Below are 25,022 nucleotides of genomic sequence, written 5' to 3' on the forward strand. Positions count from 1 at the left end.
AGGAGTATTACTCAGCCATTAAAAAGAATACATTTGAATCAGTTCTAATGAGGTGGATGAAACTGGAGCCTATTATACAGAGTGAAGTAAGCCAGAAGGAAAAACACCAATACAGTATACTAATGCATATATATGGAATTTAGAAAGATGGTAACGATAACCCTGTATACGAGGCAGCAAAAGAGACACTGATGTATAGAACAGTCTTGTGGACTCTGTGGGAGAGGGAGAGGGTGGGAAGATTTGGGAGAGTGGCATTGAAACATGTGAAACGTCATGTATGAAACGAGATGCCAGTCAGGGTTCAGTGCACGATGCTGGATGCTTGGGGCTGGTGCACTGGGACGACCCAGAGGGAGGGTATGGGGAGGGAGGAGGGATGAGGATTCAGGATGGGGAACACAGGTATACTAATTAAATAATTTTCTATTAAAAAAAAAAAAAGAAAGAAAGATTTAAAAGTGCATGAAATCTTGCGATTTGATCCTTGGTTGGTATGTGGCTATAATTTCAGCTTTATACTGAATGTTGGAGTCCTTATGGCATTTCATTAGATGGTCATGCTCTCACTGTTGGAACCCTTCCAGTGAGGGGGGACTCATTACTTGAAGAGGCAGCATCCATTATGGCATCACACGTTTTGTTATAAAGGTTGTAATTATCTACTCAATTCCATTCTCCACAAAGCACTTTACTAATTTGGACACAGGAACAGAACTGATTCAAAATCTGAAAGTAGGCCCAAGGGTAGAAATCCAAGGCTGTTTTGTGCCCACCATTCATAGTCCTGTTGCTCTTTGTGGACATCAATAGAGTCAGCACACATTTTAGTTTTTTTTCTGATATGTTCCTGTTAACCTAGAACTCAGCAGAATAGCTGGACACATAGAGTGCTGTTCTCTGAATTTAACCACAAATAGGAGTTGAAAGTGAGGTGGCAGTTCTCTGTCTGTGGTTGGGCTTGAAATGGTACCAGACAAGTTTGGTGTATCCAGAACTTTGTTTTCCTCAGCTTTTAAAAAACTGTTTCCTGAGATGAGCAAGCTATAGATTCAGAGGTTTATTTATCTCTCAGAATGTCAGCAGTAAAGCCCTTGTTTGGGGGGGAGTGCCAACTGTTCATGAGATTTCTTCATAAGGCTAAAAAAAAAGTATAAACGGATTCTAGGGTAGCTCTCTGAACTACTTTTAGAAGTTAAAGAAGGAAATCTTAGTACCTCACCATTGTATAATTTAACCTTTTTTCTTTGTGTTAGAGACTTGCTAGGTATTAATAAATCCCATTTCCTTTTCCTGGACACACAGAAAGGCTGAATTTACCATCATCCCTTGCATTTGGTTTGGGGCCAAGTACCTGGGTTTCGTTCAGTGAAATATGGTTGGGAGTAATGTGTGCTATCTGTAGGCCTAGTCATAAAATCTTCCACATTTGTCTTTCCCTTTCTGGGAAAGGCCATGTGTTGGAGATGATAATATCAAAAGCTACAAGGGGACAACCTCTGAGTCATTTAGTTCAGTTCTTAATGATTCCATAATTATTTCTTACATCAAAGCCATTATCATTTTATTTATGCAATTAAAACTTAAAGACCCTCCTTATTTCTTTACCTTATTACATAGGTATTTTAATTTTGTAAGTGAAACAGGAAATAAAAAACATGGGAAGTTGGGAATTTTTTAAAAAATGACATAATTCTAAAGGAAATGACCTTTTATATTTGAGATAGAGGATTGGGGAAAAAACTAAAAAAATTTAATGTTCAAAGGTTGGATAAATGAAATACTGACAAATTGCCTTTCAAAGATAATTTTGATTTGAATGTTTCTAAAACTTGATTATATGCTCCAGTATTAAAATCAATGCTTTTTTTTTTTCAAATGCTAAAGCAAATGATTCCTGAAGGGTCCACTTTGTTTTCCAGTATAGCTTAAAATTGAAAGGAAAATATTAGTGCAGTAAAGCATGTACTACTGTAATAGAATTTTCCCCTCCATTTACTGCAGTGGCAGTGCTTGAATGGAGTGGTATGAAAGCCATATACGATATATTATTTTTATACATCTTAATAAAAATATCATACATTTTTTTCACCAGCTTTTTTCAAGATTGATGTATCCTGATCAATATGATACGAATCTTATTGAGAAATCACAGGCAAGATACAAGATAAACACACTTTCAATTTAAAGTACAGTTTCTCCTGGTAAACAGTTGGCAATGACTAATCTGTAGGAACCTTAATTACTCAGTAGAATCCATGTACTTACCTGGAATGGCACCAGGCTTCCTGCTCATCCACGTCCGTCTGCCCACTCGGTTGATGCCTCTACTTCATAATATGCCAATATCCGCCTCCACATCTCCACTTTGGAAGCGTTCTTTGAATATTCTTCTTAAAAAATTGTTTATTTATCTATGTTCGACCGTGCTGGGTCTTCGTTGCTGTGTGGACTTTTCTTTGGTTGCGGCGAGTGGGGGCTGCTCCTTGGTTGTGTGTGAGCATCTCATTGGGGTGGCTTTTCTTACAGGCTCTAGGGCTTTGGTAGTTGTAGCAGGTGGGCTCAGTGTTTCGGTTCTTGGGCTCTAGAGCACAGGCTCAGTAGCTGTGGCACACAGGCTTAGTTGCTCCACGCCATGTGGGATCTTCCCTACCAGCGATCGAATACCACTGAGGCACCAGGGAAGCCCCTGAATATTCTCATTTTTGCGGCTGCTATGCAGTTGGTTTTTTATTTATTATTATTTTTTTTGGTGAGCATGTCTAGAGCTTAATTAACCTTTATTACTTTGAAATCTGTATCCATGCTTAAGTTTAATTTATGTCTTTCTGCTTTTGAATTTTCAGAGATGCACATTTGGATAACAATGGGAGCATTTAGGAAAATCAAATAATTATCCCAGCTTGGCCACTACGAAGTTGCATAATTGCTAGCAAATTATTCTACTTCACTGAATCTCTATTTTACTGTCGGGAGCTGACAGCAATTACCACTATTTACCTCCAAGTAGATTATTCATTTTGATATTTGTCTTTTAAAATGGTAGAAAAGAGGATTATGGCTGATAAGAAGACTATAAAAAAGACAATGTGATGTGGAGCTTTGCATCAGGAAATCTGGGTGTGAATCTAGGTTCTATCATTTATTGGTTTAAAATCTCACACAAGTTATTTAATCTCCAGGCCTGTTTCTTCAAATATGGAATAGGATAATCTTACCACTATCACAGGATTGTTATGAGGATGAAATAAAATGCCTAGCACAGAAGTGGTCTGTAGGAAGAGCTCAATAAATATTTGTTAACTCAAGAAATTAGATGTAAAACTTAAATTCTCCTGCAAACGGCATAGAGCCATGTGGAGAGTGACACCACCCTGTAAATAGACCACCCTATAAATAGTTATCTCTTTGTTGATCCAGGGTGATTCATATTTATGGTGAATAAAGAACTCTGATTTAATTCTATCATTTCCCTGTCATTAAGAGTGGAGAAAGAAAGAAGGAAAGGATCTTTTGATTAGTATAATTACAAGAAACCCAGAAGTCAGAAGTCCTGCCAAGTCATTTTCTGCTCCAAACCTGCTGATAGAATTCATTCTGTTTGCTATAAAATCTGAAGTCTTTTCTGTGGACTACAAGTCCCTGTAAGATGGATGGTGGGTTAGCTTCTTCTCTCTCCTCCTTACTCCCTGTAATCCAGTTCCACATGTCTTCTTGCTGATTTGGACCACTGAGCTCATTCCCATCTAAAGCCCTTTACCATCCCCTGCATGGAACATCTTCCCCCTTTTCCCGGATTTTTGGGTAGCTGAATCATTTCCATCATCCCAGTGATTCCTTTAGGATCACTTCCTCAGTAAGAATAAGATAGTCTAAGATAGTCCCTTCCTCGACCAACCCTGTTACCTTCTATCCCATGAATCTGCATATTTTTCTTATACAATAATAAATACATCAGACAGCACTGATCATCTTCTAACATTGTCTTACGTATAGATTCCTTGTTGTTTAGTCACTAAGTTGTGTCCAATGCTTTGCGACCCCTTGGACTGCAGCCCACCAGGCTCCTCTGGTGATGGCATTTCCCAGGCAAGAATACTGGAGCAAGTTGCCATTTCTTCCTCCAGGGATCTTCCCGATCCAGGGATTGAACCCGTGTCTCCTGCATTGTAAGTGGATTCTTTACCACGGAGCCACCAGGGAAGCATAGATTTCTTTACTTATTTATTGTTTGTCTCTCTCACTAAAATATAAACATCTGAGAGTGCAGAGGATATTGTTTTGCTCATTGCTATTCCTCGTATCCAGAACAGAGCTCAGTACAACAGGTCCTCAAAAATATTTGTTTCAGCAATGCATTTACTGTATGGATTGACCTTACTATTTTGACAATATTATTTACTATTGACCTGTGTTTTAATGCTTTCTCATTAAAGCATTAAAAGGTTCAAATCTTATGGACTCAGAGGTAGAAATACTTAACTAGCTGCAATTGAGAGCTTGATGAAGGAAGATACTTTTAGAAATACTGAATTTCCTGTTGGTAAAGAGAATGGGCTTATAGGAGGGAGGTGTTGACTTGGGACTCAAGTTCACTTTAGGTGCCAAGAGCCATCAGGAAATTGGAAAGGTCATGATGATTTTTGCCACAGAACTAGGATGCTGTGCTAGGCTGTGGGACAGAGAGAAGAGTAATCCTGCTAGTCATTTTAAGAGTGAAGACTGGAGACTAGGATGAGCTAGAGTAAGAAATGGTGAATATATATATTTAAAATATTCATTCATTCGTTCATTTGGCTGCCACCAGGTCTTTTTGGGGCATGCAGGATCTTCAGTTGTGGCATGTGGGATCTAGTTCCCTGACCAGGGATCAAACTTGGGATCCCTGCATTGGAAGCATAGAGTTTTTACCACTGGACCACCAGGGAAATCCCTCGGTAAATATGTTTTGTTCATGAAAGCTGTGGACAGATCTGCCCACGATGATCCCTAATGCCATCATGCTGACCCATAGAGTGGCCTTGTGATCCTCTCCTGTGGGTGGACATTGTCTGTCTACATTCTTTCCTCTTTCCACCCTTGTGCCCTTCCATTCCTATTTTTTTTCTAAAACCTTTATCTGTGACCATGTTATTTTCTTCTTTTATGATATTTTATTATTTCATTTTAAATTTGTTTAAACATTTCAAATTCTCGGCAAAGAAATGTATGCCTAAGGTAATTCAAATCATATAGAAGAGGTTCTGATTCTCTTCTTTAAAGACCAACTGGTTCCCACCCCATGTGTCACTTTCTCTCGCTTGTTTCCTTGAGGCCAACTCCTTTATTTATATTTTCAGTCCTTCTGATGTTTAAGGTCAAAACTCTAAAGAGGTCCCATCTAACAGAAATGTAATGTGAGCCACATCTATAAATTCTAAATTATCTAGTAGCCACATTAAAAAAGCAAAAGCACACATATAAAGCTGATTTTAGGAACATATCTTATTTAACCCAGTATATCCAAAGTATTATCACTTCAACATGTAATTATTTTATTAATGAGATATTTTACATTTTTATATTATTTTCAAAATTTGTGGTGTAAATTATACCCACAGCATAAGTTGTGGTACAACTTATACCTCAGGTTGCATTAGACACATTTTAAGTGCTCAGTCTGGAGAAGGAAATGGTAAGCTACTCCAATATTCTTGCCTGGAGAATCCCACGGACAGAGGAACCTGGTGGGCAATGGTCCATAGGGTTGCAAAGAGTTGGACACAACTGAAGTGACTTAGCATGCACGCAAGTGCTCAAAGGCCACACATGGCTGATCTGCTATATTGAACACTGATGCTCCAGATAACGTATACCAGATAGTATTTTTTGATTTATAATATATAGTGTACTATTTATTTTTCATGATATATATAATTGCTCTTTGATTTGAAAGATAAAGTTGCTTAAACACTACTTGTTTCTCCTGTTCTCTTCCTAATGTTTATGAATACACACACACACAAACATACAGTTGTGTATCTGTATATATGTATGTAATTTATACTTATAATTTCAGGTCTTTTATTCGTTATCTTTTATAAATTTAAGTAATATGTAAATTTCTGATTCGTCAGCTTCAGTAACATCTCAGTTATGTCTCTTGACCCCTCACCTTCTACCACATTCTGCACATTTCTGTCCTTCCTCTTGGCTCCATCTTTTGTCAGCCAGTCTTCAGTACAGCCCAGTTCGTAAATATTTACAACTGATTCTGCAACTGGGTGTTTTAATCCTGCTAGAAAATTATATAGTCAGGGAGGGACTCTCTGTGTAATTTTGATTAATATTGATGGAGATATAGGCAACCATCTGAGAGCTGAAAAGGCATTCCCTTTCTGTAGGCCAATAAATTATGTAGTAATGGTTTTTGATAATGGAATGAAGTATCAAATGCGAGTTTGAATTGGGACTTTTATTATTTTATGAGGCCATTCTTCGAGATTAAATATAGTAAGGAAATAGATTCACATTTGACATGTAAATGATTATTCCTCCTGTTGAAGACAGCTGGTTCTTTATGGGTCAGGGTTATGTTCTGCAGAAGACCAAATGCCAGATGTCCAGAGGCAAAGGAAACAGAATCGGAAATGGCATGTGTGTTTTGGTAATATTGGGGATTAATGTTCACAGAAAAGAGATTTGCAGGTACTTTTGTGTTTAAAATTAGAATTTGATATATTAAAATTATAAAATAAAAAATTTTAAAATTGAGCTATTACAGTCCGATCTAAAACTTCTACTTACTATTACTCTATTTATAGATCTAGTAAATGTTACCAGTCACTCTTAATAAAGAGTTTATTAATTAACTTGATTATAGTCCTTTAAATATTTTCAACTTTAATGGATTTTCTCTTCTTAGAACTAAATGTCTATAACAAGTAAATTATATTTCAAGGTACTTAAAATTCTCTGGTTGTTTAATAAATAAAATTTATAAATATTGTAGTTCTCAAGTTTTTCTAATATATTTTAGTAGTATATACAAACATAGGCAAATTCATTTATTCCTTTTAAACTCTAAGTTTGAAGCTCAGTTATTCAATTACATATTTTATTTGGTTATATATTTTAATCTGTCAGTTGCTTTGAAGTGCCAGATTTTCTAAGCAATTTAAAAATATTGAGACCATGGATTTGATTACTATATCATCTCTATTTCCTGTCTCAATATTCTGGGCATTAAAAAATCCTTAGCCACTGAGGACAGGGTCACCATCCTGAGCAGACTGGGGTTACTTTTCTGGCTAAGAAGGCTAGGAAGTGTAATTGGCCAGAGATTTGGAGCTGGGGCTACAGTTATTCAGAGAGGTTTTCCTCATGGCCATGTTGAGTCTTGCCCAAGACCCTTATCCATCAGTGTTATTGTTTTTTTTGCAGCCTAATTGCCTGGAGTCCGAGTTAAGACCTTCTTGATTCTTATGTGACATATTTCAATCTTATTGTTTTATGTAGGTAGATGAAATTCTATAATTCCTACCCAGGTTGCTTTATCACTAGATGGGAATCAATTAACCAATTCAAGGTTCACGTCTATCCTTAATTCTTTTCTTCATCTCTCCTAACTGGCAGAGCCAGGACACCTAGGAATTAAAAAAAATTTTATTTATTTTAATTGGAGGCTAATTACTGTACAATATTATAGTGGTTTTTGCCACACATTGACATGAATCAGTCACGGGTGTACATGTATCCCCCCGTCTCAAACCCCCCTCCTACCTCCCTCCCATCCCATCCCTCAGGGTTGTCCCAGTGCACTGGCTTTGAGTGCTCTGTTTCATGCATTGAACCTGGACTGGCAATCTATTTCACATATGGTAATATACATGTTTCAATGCTATTCTCTCAAATCATCGTATCCTCGCCTTCTCCCATAGAGTCCAAAAGTCTGTTCTTTATATCTGTGTCTCTTTTGCTGTCTCACATACAGGGTAATCGTTACCATCTTTCTAAATTCCATATATGTGCGGTAATATACTGTACTGATGTTTTTCTTTCTAACTTACTTCACTCTGTATAATAGGCTCCAGTTTCACCCATCTCATTAGAATTGACTCAAATGTGTTCTGTTTAATAGCTGAGTAATATTCCATTGTGTATATGTACCACAACTTCCTTATCCATTCATCTGCCAATGGACATCTAGGTTGCTTCCATATCCTGGCTATTGTAAACAGTGCTGCAATGAACATTGGGGTTCACATGTCTCTTTCAATTCTGGTTTCCTCGGTGTGTATGCCCAGCAGTGGGATTGCTGGGTCACTTGGCAGTTTCACTTCCAGTTTTTTAAGGAATCTCCACACTGTTCTCCATAGTGGCTGTACTAGTTTGCATTCCCACCAATAGTGTAAGAGGATTCCCTTTTCTCCACACCCTCTCAAGCATTTATTGTTAGTAAACTTTTTGATAGCAGCCATTCTGACCTGCGTGAAATGGTACCTCAACGTGGATTTGATTTGCATTTCTCTGATAATGAGTGACATTGAGCATCTTTTCAGACTCATAGGAATTTAAGTGAATTCTATACATCTTACATCTTTACCTGGCTCTTCAGTTACCAGACTAAGGCCATGCTAATGTACAGGATATAGTGGTTTGTTTTTGGTAAATACTTCAGAAGTCATGATTTTCTTTGTATATCACGGAAGTGACCATTGTGCTGGGAAAGATTGAAGGCAAAAGAAGAGAGTGGCAGAGGATGCTGGGACCATTGTGTTGGAACTTGCAGTAGAACTTTCAAGTCAAAAGAGCTGCCATTCCCCTGAACTGGAAGCCTCAAAGAAGGGTGAGCTCCTAGAATTTCAAATGCATGATCAGGGGTTGGAGGAACACAGTCATGGGATACCTGCTTTGGGGGAAGTTGGGACTTTTTAGCTTCCACAGCCCTTTATTCTCTCATAAATAAGAGTGAAAAACAGAGGCGATAAAATTTTTAGGTCTCTTATTTTTCAGACTCTTTCCCTATTAACCCAGCATATACTATTATTATTTATAGCTTCTTAAGTAACTGATGTGTGCCAGGTCACAGGATGTTTTAATCTCTATGGAGTAGAAGTTCCTTCCGTTGCTGTCCTAGTATGTCTACCTATAATCTACTAATCACTACTTGTTATTGAAGAGAAAATAGCTAATCTCCCTGGTCAGTGTCTGAAATATTCCTTGGGTCACACTTTCCCAGGGGGTAGAGTTATATAGCCTTGACTAGACAGACCCTTGTTGGCAAACTAATATCTCTGCTTTTCAATATGCTATCTAGGTTGGTCACGACTTTCCTTCCAAAGAGTAAGCGTCTTTTAATTTCATGGCTGCAATCACCATCTGCAGTGATTTTGGAGCCCAAGAAAGCTGAGAGCCGAAGAATTGATGCTTTTGAACTGTGGTGTTGGAGAAGACTCTTGAGAGTGCCTTGGACTGCAAGGAGATCCAACCAGTCCATCCTAAAGGAGATCAGTCCTGGGTGTTCATTGGAAGGACTGATGTTGAAGCTGAAACTCCAGTACTTTGGCCACCTCATGCGAAGAGTTGACCCATTGGAAAAGACCCTGATGCTGGAAGGGATTGGGGTCAGGAGGAGAAGGGGACGACAGAGGATGAGATGGCTGTATGGCATTACTGACTCAATGGACATGAGTTTGAGTGAACTGCAGAAGTTGGTGATAGACAGGGAGGCCTGGCGTGCTATGATTCATGGGGTTGCAAAGAGTTGGACACGAATGAGTGACTGAATTGAACTGAGAGTTATCTAGGACTCTGAAATGCTTTCTTTTCCTCTCTGCACCTTCCCTTTCTGCACTCTGCACCCATGGGCTTCTCCCCTGTCCCTCTGGGTGAGTAAAGCGGGCTGGGCATACTGTTCAGGCAGTTTGGTATGCAGACTCAGACTCTGCTCAGACAGCTGGTCATTCTCAAGTTCAGAGGCCAGGGAGAAGAAAGAACCTTGCTTGAGCTCCTCACCTTCTTCTCCAGTCCACCTTTTAGCAGAGTTGGGGTTTTGGGCGCTTGTTCAACTTTGATAAAATTAGCCTTTGTTTCTCATTTTGCTATTGGTTCTTGTGGGTGTGTTTCTTTTGGTTGAGGACCTCAGAGTGATAGATGGAGAATAGAAGGATTTAAAACTCTGTTCCTATGAGTCCTCATATTCAGAAGGATTTAGTAACATGTTTTGCTGTTGTTCATTTGCTAAGTTGCGTCCTACCCTTTGCGATCCTATGGACTATAGCATGCCAGGCTTCCCTGTCTTCCACTATTTCCCGGAGTTTGTTCAAATTCATGTCCATTGAGTCAGTGATGCTATCTAACCATCTCATCCTCTGCCTCCCTCTTCTCCTTTTGCCTTCCGTCTTTCCCGGTATCTTTTCCAATGAGTTGGCTCTTTGCTTCAGGTAGCCAAAGTATTGGAGCTTCAGCTTCAGCATCAGTCCTTCCAATGAATATTCTGGGTTGATTTCCTGACTGGTTTGATCTCCTGGCAGTCCAAGGGACTCTCATGAGTCTTCTCCAACACCACAATTCAAAAGCATCACGTTTTCAGTGCTCGATCTTCTTTATGGTCCAACTCTCACATCTGTACATGACTACTGGTAACATGCCAAGGTTACATAAACTAATCAATAGTCAAAATAGGGTTTGAAATAGACTTGTCTCCCAAACCAGGGTGCATTTCACACTGCCTCATGGCTCCTGAACTAGTGCAGGTTTTGAACCACAGGGGAGTGATCATGATACTTTCTGTGGCTGCTACTTCTTACGGGATGCAGGTCACACTGTAGACATCTACTCACTCACTGGTTCACAACATTTTGACTCTCAAGACTTATTTACACTCTTAAAATGATTGAGGATTCCAAAAAGCTTTTGTTTGTATGGGTTTTATCTTTTGACATTACTCTGTAAGAAATTAACACTGCAACTTCTGTTAACACTTGATGTTCCTTTCATTGGCTGACCTTGGTGGCCTGATTTCGACCCTACCAACCTCTGTCTCTGTCATAGCATCTCACCTCGGGATTGTAGTGTGTGTATGGACATACACATGGGCATCTACTGTGCATACTGCCCGTGACATTTGCTTCTTGGCATTCTGGGGACATGTGAGCAGATGGGAGTATGGCTTGACAATCTGTTCAGGTTGTGCCTTCACACACTATGCATATATATATATATACATATATACACTCTTTACTTGAGAGGGTGCCATTTAAAAATTTTGCTTAAGGATGCTTTGTGTGTTAGAGGCAGCTCTGAAGTAGAGTGATTGGACTCATTCTTTTGGAAGAGGACTGTGACATCAGTATGTATTGAATGGTTTGGAATGGCGAGGAGTAAGAATCAAGCAGGTCAGTTAAAAGGAATCTAGCTCAGAAAAATTGAATTCAGATGATTTATGCTTGTAAAGTGACCTATATTGCTGAACCATTCCTGCAGGCTTGTCAAATTGCTGAGCTAACATGGAACATAAAGTTGGGGATTCCCTGACAATTCTACGTTTACTTTCTTAACCTTAAGTTTACATTACCTTTAGCTTTCCCATTTAACCACATTATAATTTATTACCCCCTATTTTCCTCATGGTTAATCTATTAGTTATTAGCCCTCAGGGACTTTTGGTGCTTGAGAGCTGCCTGGAGTCTTAAAGACATTTTGCTTGTTTTAGTTTCTTACTCAGAGGGAAACGTGCCCAGAGCAGTGGTATCACTTCTCTCCAGTGACCTTCACGGGCTCAGTGACTGATCTGAGGATGAATGAAATTTGAGAGCAGCTCTGTATTCCCCATAGATAAGAGGCTTGTTTGCTTCACAAGCTTGGCTTTGTGAAATACCTCCCTGTCCTTGCGTCCAGTCACTGTGATTTACAACTAGGTTTAAGGCACCCTGTGGTGATAAGCAGAAGTAGAAAAGCTGTGAAATCCGGGTGGTATGCCATTTAAATCAATTAAATGGTACTTAAAAATTGTTGCTCTCTCTAACCTTGGAAAATGGAAGACTGTTAAGGAGAAAAATTTACTTTTATTATATGAAGGAAAAAATTTACTTTGTATTTCAAGCAATATAATCTTTTTGGTACTGTTTAATATATATATTAACAATCCACTGTCTTCTTGCAAAGCCTGGCCACAATTGATTAGATTAAGCAATTTGGCTCTTAAAAGTTAAATGAATTATTTATCAATTATGGGTTGTTTCCAATAAGTAAGCATTTTTTTTCCCGCATTTAAAATCTTTGTAGATAATTTGTGATTCTAAGTCAGCTACAAGGTGAGTCAGCAGCATACACTGGAATATGATTACTGTGTGATTAGCAGCTTGATTTCAGGATGATCCAACCTGCATACTTGGCAGGCATCGAGTATTTTCTAATACAGTGTCAGGCACACTCACGTGCTTGTTAAATTTCTTCCTATGTGATGAGTATACGAATCTTCACAGTAAGCCCTGGTGTCCCCAGCAAATTCCTTGTGCCCTCTGCTACCAGGCATACTATTGATGTGTATGTGAGGTCCCCAGCCACTGGGATCTAATGCCTGATGATCTGAGTTGTAATTGATATAATAATAATAGAAATAAAGTGCACAGTATATGTAATGCTCGTGAATCATCCTGAAATCATCTCCCCCTGATTCCTGGTCTGTGGACAAATTTTCTTCCACGAAGCTGGTCCCTGGTATCAAAAAGGCTGGGGACTGCTGGGACTATCTACTCATTCAAACAGAAGAAGGAACAGTTTTCTTGTTTACTACTGCTTTCTGGGTGTTATAGGCTGAATTGTTTTCCTCCCAAATTCATTTGTTGACATGATAGCCTCCAGTGCCTCAGGTTGTGATCCTTTTTGAAAATAGAATGTAATTAGTTAAGATGAAGTCATACTGGAGTAAGGTTGGCCCCTAATTCAATATGATTGTTATCTTTATATATTAAAAAAAGGACATCTGGACACAGAGATATGCACACAGGGAGACTCTCATATGAAAGTACAGGCAAAGGTTGGGGTGATACTCCTGTAAGCCAAAGACTGCCAGCAAACCACTGAAAGCTAGCTGAGGGTATGGAATGGATTCTTCCTTCCAACTCTTAAAAAGGAACCGACATCCTGATTTTAGACTCCATAACTGAGACAGAGGTTCCTGCTGCTTAAGCTACCCAGTTTGTGGTTCTGTGTTACTTACTGCAGCCCTGGGAAACTAATACACTGCATTTGTGAAAGGAGCAAAATCAACAAAGAAGGAATATTTCCTAGTGCTGTGCACTCCTTTCACAGCGTCCCATGCTTTATGTGCTGTCATAATTCTCACTCTTCTATTACCTTTATCATAGTACCTCATCTTTTCTTGTTGGAGAAATTGCATAAAGCCTTTAGTATCTAGAATGGGTGGCTTTGCATAGATTAATGAATCTTAGAAGTGCAAAGACTTACTAAGTGGCCTTGGAATATGTTTAGAATGTCCACCTCTGGCAAATTTGAGAATTTTCAGGTTGTATGCATATCTTTTTCTGTAATCCTGGAAGTAAAAGGCAAACATCTAAGAAATGGTGGATATTTTAGCATACTCAATAAAAAGATGAAAGACAGCAAAACTACAATTAATGAAAAATCAAATTGGAATGGAGGACCTTATATGTATAGATGAATGTTTTATTCTATGAATAATGAGAGCTACAAATAACTTCTGAAGGGAGTGACATAATCAGTTATTTAAAACTTATTTTTCTTTTTTTTTAATTGGAGTAAAGAATCTGCCTGCAATGGAGGAGGTCCGGGTTTGATCCCTGGGCGGAGTTCAATCCCTGGATGGGGAAGATCCCCTGGAGAAGGGAATGGCAACCCACTCTAGTATTCCTGTCTGAGAAACCCCATGGGCAGAGGAGCCTGGTGGGCTACAGTCCGTGGGGTGGGAAAATAGTTGATTTTCAATGTTGTGTTAGTTTCAGGTGTACAGTTATCCATACATATAATATACATTCTTTTAAAAATTCTTTCCTCATATAAGTCATTACAGAGTATTGAATGGAGTTCCCTGTGCTATAAGTAGATCCTTATTATCTGTTTTATGTATAGTAGTGGGTATATATCAATCCCAGCCTCCCAATTTATCTTTCCCCTCCATCTATCCCCAGGTAGTTATTTAAAACTTTATTTTGAAATAAGTAGGAAGACGCAAAGAAATATCCTGGGAGATCCAGTATGCCCTTTATCCAGCCTCTCTTAATATGAACATCTGTCATAACTATAGTGTAAAATGAAAACCAGGAAATTAACATTGACATAATCTGCTTATTCAATTTCACCAGCTAATATATGTACTAATTCATCTCATTTGTGTGTGTATGTGTGTATGTGTTGCTATGCAATTTTATTACATTTGTAGCATAGCATAACCACCATTACAACCAAGATTTTTCACTGTACCATTACTGCAAGATTTTCTCATGTTAGCCTTTTATAACCTTACCCATCTCCTCTCACCTATTTCTAAGCCCTGGTAACCATTAATCTCTTCTTCATTTGTATAATTTTACCATTTCATAAATTTCACATAAACTGAATCTTGCAAAATACACCCTGTGACCTAAACTTTTTAAAAATGAATTTTTATGGAGTAGAGTTGATCTACAGCGCTGTGTTAGTTTCTGTGTGTGCAGGCTCAGTTGCTCAGTCATGTATCCCATAGACTGTAGCCTTCCAGGCTCCTCTGTCCATGGATTTCCAGGCGAGAATACTGGAGTGGGTTGCCATTTCCTGCTCCAGGAATCTTCCCAACCTAGAGATCGAACCTGCATCTCTTGTGTCTCCTGCATTGCCAGGTAGATTCTTTACCGCTGTGCCACATGAGAAGCCCATGTGTTCCGCTGTACAGCAAAGTGAATCAGATACAGATATTTATATCAACTCTTTTCTAGGGTCTTCCCCATACAGGGCATGACAGAGTACTGAGTAGAGTTCCGTGGTATATACAGCAGGTTCCTATTAGTGATCTCTCTCTATATATAAATAGTATTTATATGACAAACTTTTTTTATTCAACATAATTTTGTTGAGGTTCATTCCTTTTTATTACTGAGTAGTATTCCATGGGCTGTCTGTACTATAATTTGTTCAAGCATTCACTTATTGAAGGGCATTTGGGTAGTTTTTGGTTATTGAAAACAAAGCCCCTATGACATTTGTATCTGAATTTCTGTGTGAAAACAAGTATTCATTTCTCTGCTGTATATGCCCAAGAGTGCAACTGCGAGCTCTGTTGGTGGAAGTCTATTGTTAGTTTTAAAAGGAAATGTCAAACTGTTTTCCAGGGTGGCTCTACCGTTTTGCATTCTCACTAGAGATCCCACTTCTCCACATCCCCCCCTAGCTTTGGTGTTTTCACAGTTTCTTTTATTTTTAGTCATCCTGAGAGACATAATGATATCTTATTGTAGTCTTAATCTGCATTTTTCTAATGACTTATGTTGTACACCTTTTCATGTGCTTATTTTCCATCTGTATATGCTCTTCTGTGCAATGTCCGTGCATACCTTTTGACCATTTTTGAGTCGAATTGTTTGTTTTTCTATTGTTAAGTTTTGAGAATTCTTTATACATTCCAGACACAAGTTCTTTGTTGAGTATGTTACTGTGAATACTTTCTTCTGGTCTATAGTTTATCTCATCATACTTTTAACAGCATCTTTTTCAGAGCAAGTTTTAAATTTTGATAAAATCCAATTTATCAGCTTTTTAAAAAATGTGTTGTGATTGTAGTATCAAGGATGTGATCATTTTTATATTTTTGAAAGTAAAGGATGAAAAGGAGAGCACTAAGTGAGGTGAAAGGTAGATAGTTGCAAGGCTGTTTCAACAGTACGTGTGCAAAGCCAGTGTCAGTAAAGCTGAAGAGAAGAGAGTAAATAGTCCTATCAGGTATAGATGTAATAGGACTTAGAAAGCAGTCATATATTCAGGCTAGGGTATCAGGAGACATTTGGGGTTTGGGTTTATATAATGCAGTGGATAGCTTTGCCATTACCTAGAATTACATAGGAGAAGGCGATGGCACCCCACTCCAGTACTCTTGCCTGGAAAATCCCATGGATTGAGGAGCCTGGTAGGCTGCAGTCCATGGGGTCGTGAAGAGTTGAACACGACTGAGCGACTTCACTTTCACTTTTCACTTTCATGCATTGGAGAAGGAAATGGCAACCCACTCCAGTGTTCTTGCCTGGAGAATCCCAGGGACGGGGGAGCCTGGTGGGCTGCCGTCTATGGGGTCGCACAGAGTTGGACACGACTGAAGCGACTTAGCAGCAGCAGCAGCAGCAGCAGCAGCAGCAGAATTACATGAAGGAAGAGCAGGTTTGAGAGAAGGGGCTTGGATGACCAAGTATGAGATTAGACACAAAGAATTTAAGGTGCCTAGAATATCTTTTTCTATCCATTTACTTTTAACCTTCCATAGCTTTATTTTCTTTTTACATTTTATTTTGCCAAATTTTAAACCTATCTAAAAGTTAAAGTAATCAGCCAGTAAACACCCACATACCTATCACTGAGATTTATCAATTATTAACATTTTGTTTCATTTGTGCTCTCTCTTTAAACATACATTTTAAAAATTTTATTTTGGAATAGTTTTAGCTTTATAGAAAAGTTGCATCTAATGTATGGAATGGAGAAAGCAATGGCAACCCACTCCAGTACTCTTGCCTGGAAAATCCCATGGATGGAGGAGCCTGGTAGTCTGCAATCCATGGGGTCGCTAAGAGTCAGGCATAAAGTCACTTTCACTTTATGGGACATCCAGGGTGAAATATTTAATGGATGGATAAACAGATGGGTCAGAGAAGGCAATAGCACCCCACTCCAGTACTCTTGCCTGGAAAATCCCATGGACGGAGGAGCCTGGTAGGCTGCAGTCCATGGGATCGCTAGGAGTCGGACACGACTGAGTGACTTCCCTTTCACTTTTCACTTTCACACATTGGAGAAAGAAATGGCAACCCACTCCAGTGTTCTTGCCTGGAGAATCCCAGGGACAGAGGAGCCTAGTGGGCTTCCATCTATGGGGTCGCAAAGAGTCGGACACAACTGAAGCGACTTAGCAGCAGCAGCAGCAGAGAGATGGGTCTAGACCTCAGATGAGTATTGGAAACTAAAGACACAGGCTTAAAAGTTGTGACATTCAGGTGTGCTTGAGGCCATGGGAATAAGTGAAACCACCCGGGGAGATGCTGTGATTTTAATTCTGTGTGTTAGATCAGAAGACAGTAGTGGGCTTCAGTGAACCATAAAAACAATCTGAAAACTGAGAAATTCCATATTCTCTTTTGTTATCAAAAGGTTCTGGAAATCTGGAAAGGCAAGAATCTTTCAGTTTCTTCCTTTGGAAAGTGGATTCAGAGAATGATTCTAATTTATTTGAGTCATTGAACCTTAAACATATGAAGGACATGTCACTAGATAGGTCCCTGACTGACAGAAATAGTATGGACCTAACAGAAGCAGAAGATATTAAGAGGTGGCAAGAATACACAGAAGAACTATAGAAAAAAGATCTTCATGACCCAGATAATCACGATGGTGTGATCACTTACCTTGAGCCAGATATCCTGGAATGCGAAGTCAAGTGGGCCTTAGGAAGCATCACTATGAACAAAGCTAGCAGAGGTGATGGAATTCTAGTTGAACTATTTCACATCCTAAGAGATGATGCTGTGAAAGTGCTGCACTCAATATGCCAACAAATTTGGAAAACTCACCAGTGGCCACAGGGCTGGAAAAAGTCAGTTTTCATTCCAACCCCAAAGAAAGGCAATGCCAAAGAATGCTCAAACTACCGCACAATTGCACTCATTTTACACGCTAACAATCCACTCCAGTGTTCTTGTCTGGAGAATCCCAGGGACGGAGGAGCCTGGTAGGCTGCAGTCTGTGGGGTCGCACAGAGTCAGACATGACTGAAGTGACTTAGCAGCAGTAGAAGTAGCACACGCCAGCAAAGTAATGCTCAAAATTCTCCAAGCCAGGCTCAACAATACGTGAACCATGAACTTCCAGATGTTCAAGCTGGTTGTAGAAAAGGCAGAGGAACCAGAGATCAAGTTGCCAACATCCGATGGATCATCAAAAAAGCAAGAGAGTTCCAGAAAGACATCTATTTCTGCTTTTTGACTATGCCAAAGCCTTTGACTGTGTGGATCACAATAAACTGTGGAAAATTCTGAAAGAGATGGGAATACCAGACCACCTGACCTGCCTCTGGAGAAACAGGTCAGGAAGCAACAGTTAGAACTGGACATGGAACAACAGACTGGTTCCAAATTGGGAAAGGAATATGTCAAGGCTGTATGTTATCACCTTGCTTATTTAACTTATATGCGGTGTGAGAAATGCTGGACTAGACGAAGCACAAGCTGGAATCAAGATTGCCGGGAGAAACATCAATAACCTCAGATATGCAGATGACACCACCCTTATGGCAGAAAGCAAAGAAGAACTAAGGAGCCTCTTAATGAAAGTGAAAGAGGAGAGTGAAAACATTGGCTTAAAACTCAACATTCAGGAAACAAAGATCATGGCATCTGGTCCCATCGCTTCATGGGAAATAGATGGGGAACAGTGGAAACAGTGACAGACTATTTTTTTGGGTTCCAAAATCACTGTAGATGGTGACTGCAGCCTTGAAATTAAAAGATACTTGCTCCTTGGAAGAAAAGCTGTGGTCAACCTAGACAGCATATTAAAAAGCAGAGACATTACTTTGCCAACAAAGGTCCATCTAGTCAAGGCTATGTTTTTTCCAGTAGTTATGTATGGATGTGAGAGTTGGACTATAAAGAAAGCTGAGTGCCAAAGAATTGATGTTTTTGAACTGTGGTGTTGGAGGAGACTCTTGAGAGTCCCTTGGACAGCAAGGAGATCCAACCAGTCCATCCTAAAGGAAATCAGCCCTGAATATTCATGGGAAGGACTGATGCTGAAGGTGAAACTCCAATACTTTGGACACCTGATGTGAAGAACTGACTTATTGGAAAAGACCCTGATGCTGGAGATTGAGGGCAGAAGGAGAAAGGGACGACAGAAGATTAAATGGTTGGATGGCATCACCGACTTAGTGGACACGAATCTGAGCAAGCTCTGAGAGTTGGTGATGGACAGGGAGGCCTGGCGTGCTGCAGTCCATGGGGTCACAAAACGTTGGACATGACTGAGTGACTTAACTGAACTGAACTCTCTAACTCATCTTTGTATTCCAAACTTATAACATTAAAAGAAAATGGGGTTTAACATCCTAATTTGGAATAAGAGAAGCATTTCAGTCTGTTGCATTTATGCAATGCCACATGAGGTAAATCAAAGAAAAATGAAAAAGGCAACTTAAAAAATGTAATAGTTGCTGGAAAGAGGTATTTGAAGATCAGCTTTTGATCAGCATGTGCCATCTAAGCCTTTAATTTTTAAAATGCTCAAGCACAGTAATCTATTTTCATGCTGTGAGTGAAAGAAAGGGGAAGATTATAATTCTTTTAAAGAGGAAGACTGCTGCTTGTGGTCTTGGAAAATAATAGCGCTATGTTCTGAAGCTGGAAGCCCACCCTTCCCTTAGCACCGCAAGCTGTGCTTAAAGGAAAAGAAAATATGCAAGGAAGAATACATCACACTATGTTTAAAAGGGATTTTTTGTTAGCACTGTGGCCAAAGAACCTTGAGATTCTGGAGTAGACAAATGGGTTTTCAGGTGTAGTGGTCTCTCCTAGGTACCCTCGCAAGCCCACATGGTCTCCCTGTCACCGCCTTCCCCTGCCCTGGGTTCCTCACAGAATGTTCCCTTGTACTCTTGGCTCCCCTCCATCAACAGAACATGCATGGATTCCTATTTGCCTTTCTTTTGTATCAGGCTGTAAAGAGTTTTGGGTCAGGAAATCAGAGTTCCTCTTGCGTATGACACTGTAAAATACTAAAAAGAGGCGATCAAGTGTGAGCAATCAATCTGCAGGGTAGGCTGTGTGGGTCTCCAGGTGGACTCTTAGGGGAAGTAGAGATGTGTGTGATGTCCAGCAGGTGGCAGTGTGAGCACATGGCAGGGCCAGTGCTGCTGCTGCTGCTGCTGTCGCTTCAGTCGTGTCGTGACTCTGTGCGACCCCATAGACGGCAGCCCTCCAGGCTACTCTGTCCCTGGGATTCTCCAGGCAAGAACACTAGAGTGGGATGCCATTTTCTGCCCCAATGCATGAAAGTGAAAAGTGAAAGTGAAGTCGCTCAGTCGTGTCTGACTTTGCCATCTCATGGACTGTAGCCTACCAGGCCCCTCCATCTGTGGGATTTTTCAGGCAAGAGTACAGGAGTGGGTTGCCATGTCCTTCTCCAGACAAGGCCAGTAGAGGTACTAACAAATTAACAAATCCTAAAAAAGTCTTTGCATCTGATAATTTGTAGAAGCATTGCTTGTCTCTCTTCCATTGGTGGCTTATTTTGAAAGGCTGAGCTCTTTGAATAAATGAGCAAACTACGCAAGGTGAAGGGAAATAACATGCTTGATAGCCATGTGATGGCAAGTTTGTTTGCTTTAAGCACTTTGTTGGGAGAATGATCAAATAAGGACAAGGCCGTGGTTTTGATCTCTGTAGAGGCCAGTTAGGTTCTATTGTGTGGCCAAGGGTTTCATTTGACATATGTTTAACCACCTGAAAATGTCTGTTTTGCATATGGGAGTCAGTGTTTAAGTGTTGCTCAGTCAAAGAAATTCACTAGGGTTAAAAAAAGATTGACCTCAGAGTCATGCAGACTTGGGTCCAAATTCCTGCTCCATCACACAGTGGCTGTGTAACCTCAGTAAGTTTCTCTCAATCCTTCTTCCTGTTGCCATAGTGCTGTGTGAAGGTGACAATGTAAAGAAAGTGCCTGGCATTCTGTAAGTGCTTGAGCAAGAGTAGCTAGAAATAGTAATGATGTGAAAATCCATTGACTGTTCCCATGGCAACTTGCCCGCATTCTTTGTATACCAAGGAGAGCCTGGTTTTGTCCTGGTGCCCTGTGAAGATACAGTCATTTCTTTGCTTCAGTGGAGCATCTGTTTAGAGCCTTATCCTTTCTCCTCTTGCTGGTCTCAGGCTACAGAGAGGACCCTGAGGTGGAGGACGGTCTGGGTTAGCAAGAGCAGGTTAAATGTACAGTGTTAGCATATTGCTGTGTCCCATGGCCAAATATAGATGACCTTTGGATGATCTCCCTGTCTGCAGAACTATGAATGGAATATGAGATACCTAGGTCAGGTGACTTCTCCAAGGGAAGAGCCACCAGATTCCTTGCCCTCTGATCCCTCACACACACTTATTTAGCAGGCACTCCGAACCTTTGTTACATCCATGCTGTTCTTGTAGGGATCAGTTCTCCATCTCAATGCATAGCTCCACCATCCATTCAGTTTTGAAAGCCAGGCATCTAGGAGCCATGCTGGGTATCTCTGTCTCTGCTTTTTGACCTGTTCACCCAGTCTTGTTCAGTTTTATCTTCAAAACTTCTCTTAAGTCCATTCCATGTCTTATTATCTGTATTACCGTCCCTCTTGTCCATGACATCTTAATTCCTTCGAGATCTCTACAGTGAACTCCCAGTGGTGGACCTGCATTCACTCTGTCCCTTCACTAGTCCCTAAATGGCAACCCACTCCAGTACTCTTGCTTGGAAAATTCCATGGACAGAGGAGCCTGGTAAGCTACAGCCCATTGGATCCCAAAGAGTCGGACATGACTTCTCTTTCACTTTCACTTTCTCTGCCCTGAAGTTAGAGTGGTCTGCTTGCTCTCTCATTGCCTACAGGGTCAGGATGAAACTTTTGACCACTGCTTACAAAGTCCTGCCTGGTCTGCCTTCATTTCTCAGCTGCAATCGTCTGTTATTAATTCCTTGGGTTTGCTACTGTCATTTCCACCTGTGGACACTTGCCTGAGCTTTTCTCTCCTCCATTTCATCGTTAACACTATTAACCTTTCCTCAGTTCAGATAGTCTTAGGAATTCTTTTTTTTACTGCCCCAATTAGGCAAAGTAATAATAATGAAACAGCAAATCCTTATATAGTAGTTATCAGGCACCAGTCCTCTCTAGGTTAACTCAACTTATTTAATCTTTATAACAACCCTGTGTAGTAGATATGCTACTGTTACCCCGTCTTACAGATAAGCAAACAGAAACATAACAAGGTAGTACACCGACTTGCTCAAGGTTATCTGCCTGATTAGTGGTAGAAGTAGTGCTAGAAAAAGTGCTAGAAGTCAAACCAAGGGCAGCTGGCTGCAGAGCCTGCCCTGGGTCTCAGCCTCTTCTCCATGGTGACAGGCGCTCACAGCACCGTCTCCTCTGTAGCACCAAATACAGGTGCAGGTTTATGTTTGGTTATGGGAGCATTTATTTCCCTGAAGAGACTGTAGGCTCCATGAACACATGTTTGCTTTTTGCTCTCCTGGTAGCCTTTGCCATTTGGGGCCCACAGTAGGAGCTGAATAAATGCTTGGATGAGCAAATACACGCGGATGGGAACTATGGACAAGGACTGCTCGGTGCTTCCACATCCAGGCCAGACACGCTTTACATGATCTAGTTCTCAGGACAAGCTAATGAAGCAACTCTGTCTTCATCTTTCAGCTGAGGAAGCGTAGGACTAAAGAGGCCAAGGGACCTGCCTGAGGCCAGGTCTGAGGCAGGATGTGATCCACGTGGTCTGACGTCAGAGCTCAGCTCTCTGCACCTTGCCCTGTTGCTTCTTCTTGCCTTTTTTCCTACCCTCTTTTCCTTCCCTTCTCCTAACGTTGTTTTCTCCTTCTCTTCTTCTAGGTCCCTGAACAAGATCTTCTATTCTCGGGATATGGGAGGCATCAGCACAGTAGAAAACGAAGCTGACCATCTCTCAGGAGGCAGGTAGGCTACGGCTACTTAGTGCCAATATTACTTCACTTTGAGCTCTTAATGGTTGCAGACATTTTCAGTATATTTAGTAAGTTTATTTATTTTGTTGCATTTGGTCACACTGTTATCTGAAGGCAGGGATTTTTACATTTTTTTATCTGCAGGTTTCAGAACACTGTGCCATCATGAGTTCATCTTTATGCCAGATGTGGGAGAGCAGGGGGGCGGTGCTTTGTTTTGGCAGGAAGACACCGAAGAATAGCCCTGGTGTCAAGAGGCTCACATTCTTGTGGGGAGAGACTGACATACAAACAAAATGCCAGGGAGCAGTGTGTCATATGGATGGGGGTAGGGGGAGGGTGGTGGGCTCTGGGAAACCTTCATAGAGACATCTGCTCCACAGACCTGGGTGCAGGGCTCTGGACTTCCTGCTCAGGGCTAAGGTTCCATCCTTGTGAAATTTACAATCTGGAGGGCAAGAAGATTGTTCAGTAATTACAGATTATAATTCATATTATGAAGGAAAAGAGCAGGGTAGGATGAGAGAGAATCACAGAGCCGTGATTCAGTCTGGGGAGATGGGAAAGGGTTTCAAGAGGATGAGGCCCTGGAGCTGAGCAGGGGAGAAGGAGTGGGTGTGAGGCCCACTAAGGACAGGAGTCCAGGAGTCTCGAAGCAGGAGCTGTTGCTCACATGAGGCAGGAAAGGCTTGAGGTTGGAGTAGCACAGACGGTTGTGTGGCTGGAGTGCAGTGACCAAGGGGGATAACGTGAGGGGTCAGATCAGGCAGGGCCTCACAGGCCATGGTCGGGGGACAGATTTCACTCAACTATGATGGGAACACAATCACTGAAGGTTTTATGGAAGTGAGTGCCATGATGGGATTACTGTGTACAAGCAAGGATGGTTGCATTTTGGAGAATGAATTAGACAGGGACAAACAGGAAAGTGGAGGGAACAGTTGGGTGGAGGTTTGAGTCTGTTAGTAGTTTGTAGGATACTATGGCTAGAATGTGGCTCCTCAAGGGGATTTCAACAAGCAGAGGTGGTTGGACTGGAAGGGAACAGAATGTCCAAAATCAGGGAGCAGGAGGAAGCAGGGTGTGGTAGGGAAGTGGCTCTGCAAGGAGCAGAGGGAGGGTGGTGGTGAGAGTGCTGGGCACTGCAGTGCCCCCAACTCTGCCAAGAAGATAGAATTGGGAGATGAAGGTACTAAGCATTTAAAGCAGATCTTTAACAGATCAGCTTTGCTTTGCAGAAAGAGCTCTCCTGGGGTGCTCCAAGGAAACTCAGTGGGAGGGGAGATTGGAGCTTGGTGGTTATTGAAATCGCCCAGGGACAGGAGAGATGGTGTTTTCCCAGTAGTTGTCAACAGTGATAACTATCACTTATCAAATGCCTTATGACATGCGAGCCATTGTACCAAGTACCTGACATCTGTCATTTCTAATCTTTGTCACTGAAATTCCCCACCACACGTCCTCTAAGGGGAGCACAGGAGAGGAGAATGCTCTGATCAGATACCCCTTCCTAGCAGCCATGGAGCCTCTCAGCACTGTAGCATTCTGTTTCTATAAGGAAATCACTGTTCTTTGATGAAGCAACTCTTCTAAAGGCAGTAGAGCTGAATGCATTGAAGAAGTGAGATTTGAACCCTAATCTCTGTGATTCCAGAGACCATGTTCTTTCCTTTGTATCAAACAGTTCCTTATATCTCTAGCAAAACCTGTGGTGATGTAATTATTTATGTGAATGTTTTCCTTTCTCTACTAGAATTTGCACTTGTTGAGAACGAGCATGCATGCTAAGTCGCTCAGTCATGTCCACCTCTTTGTGACCCATGGACTGTAGCCTGCCAGGCTCCTCTATTCGTGGGATTCTCCTGGCAAGAACACTGGAGTGGGTTGCCATGCCCTTCTCCAGCAGATCTTCCAGACCCAGGGATCGAACCTGTGTCCGTTATGTCTCTGGCATTGGGAGGGGCTTCTTTACCACTAGCGCCACCTGGGAAGCCCTTGTTGAGGACAGACTGTGTATTATTCATTCCTGCACCCCCAGTGCCAAGCACGGGAACTGGCATGGGGTAGGTATATTTTGACCAGAAGAA

At 40.9% G+C, this 25,022-nt stretch overlaps 1 long non-coding RNA gene across 2 annotated transcripts in view; it reads left to right on the top strand.

The window, feature by feature from the left end:
* The window catches only part of LOC104990313, a 197,679-nt gene that overhangs the window by 27,089 nt on the left and 145,568 nt on the right, over positions 1 to 25,022 (top strand). For both annotated transcript variants that reach the window (XR_825506.1, XR_825505.1), the window contains exon 2: positions 22,844 to 22,927. This is a non-coding gene — a long non-coding RNA (uncharacterized LOC104990313). The remainder of the gene's footprint in view (positions 1 to 22,843; positions 22,928 to 25,022) is intronic.

Source organism: Bison bison, unplaced genomic scaffold (assembly GCF_000754665.1).
Source record: "Bison bison bison isolate TAMUID 2011002044 unplaced genomic scaffold, Bison_UMD1.0 scf7180017864177, whole genome shotgun sequence".
Classification (NCBI taxonomy): Eukaryota; Metazoa; Chordata; class Mammalia; order Artiodactyla; family Bovidae; genus Bison; species Bison bison.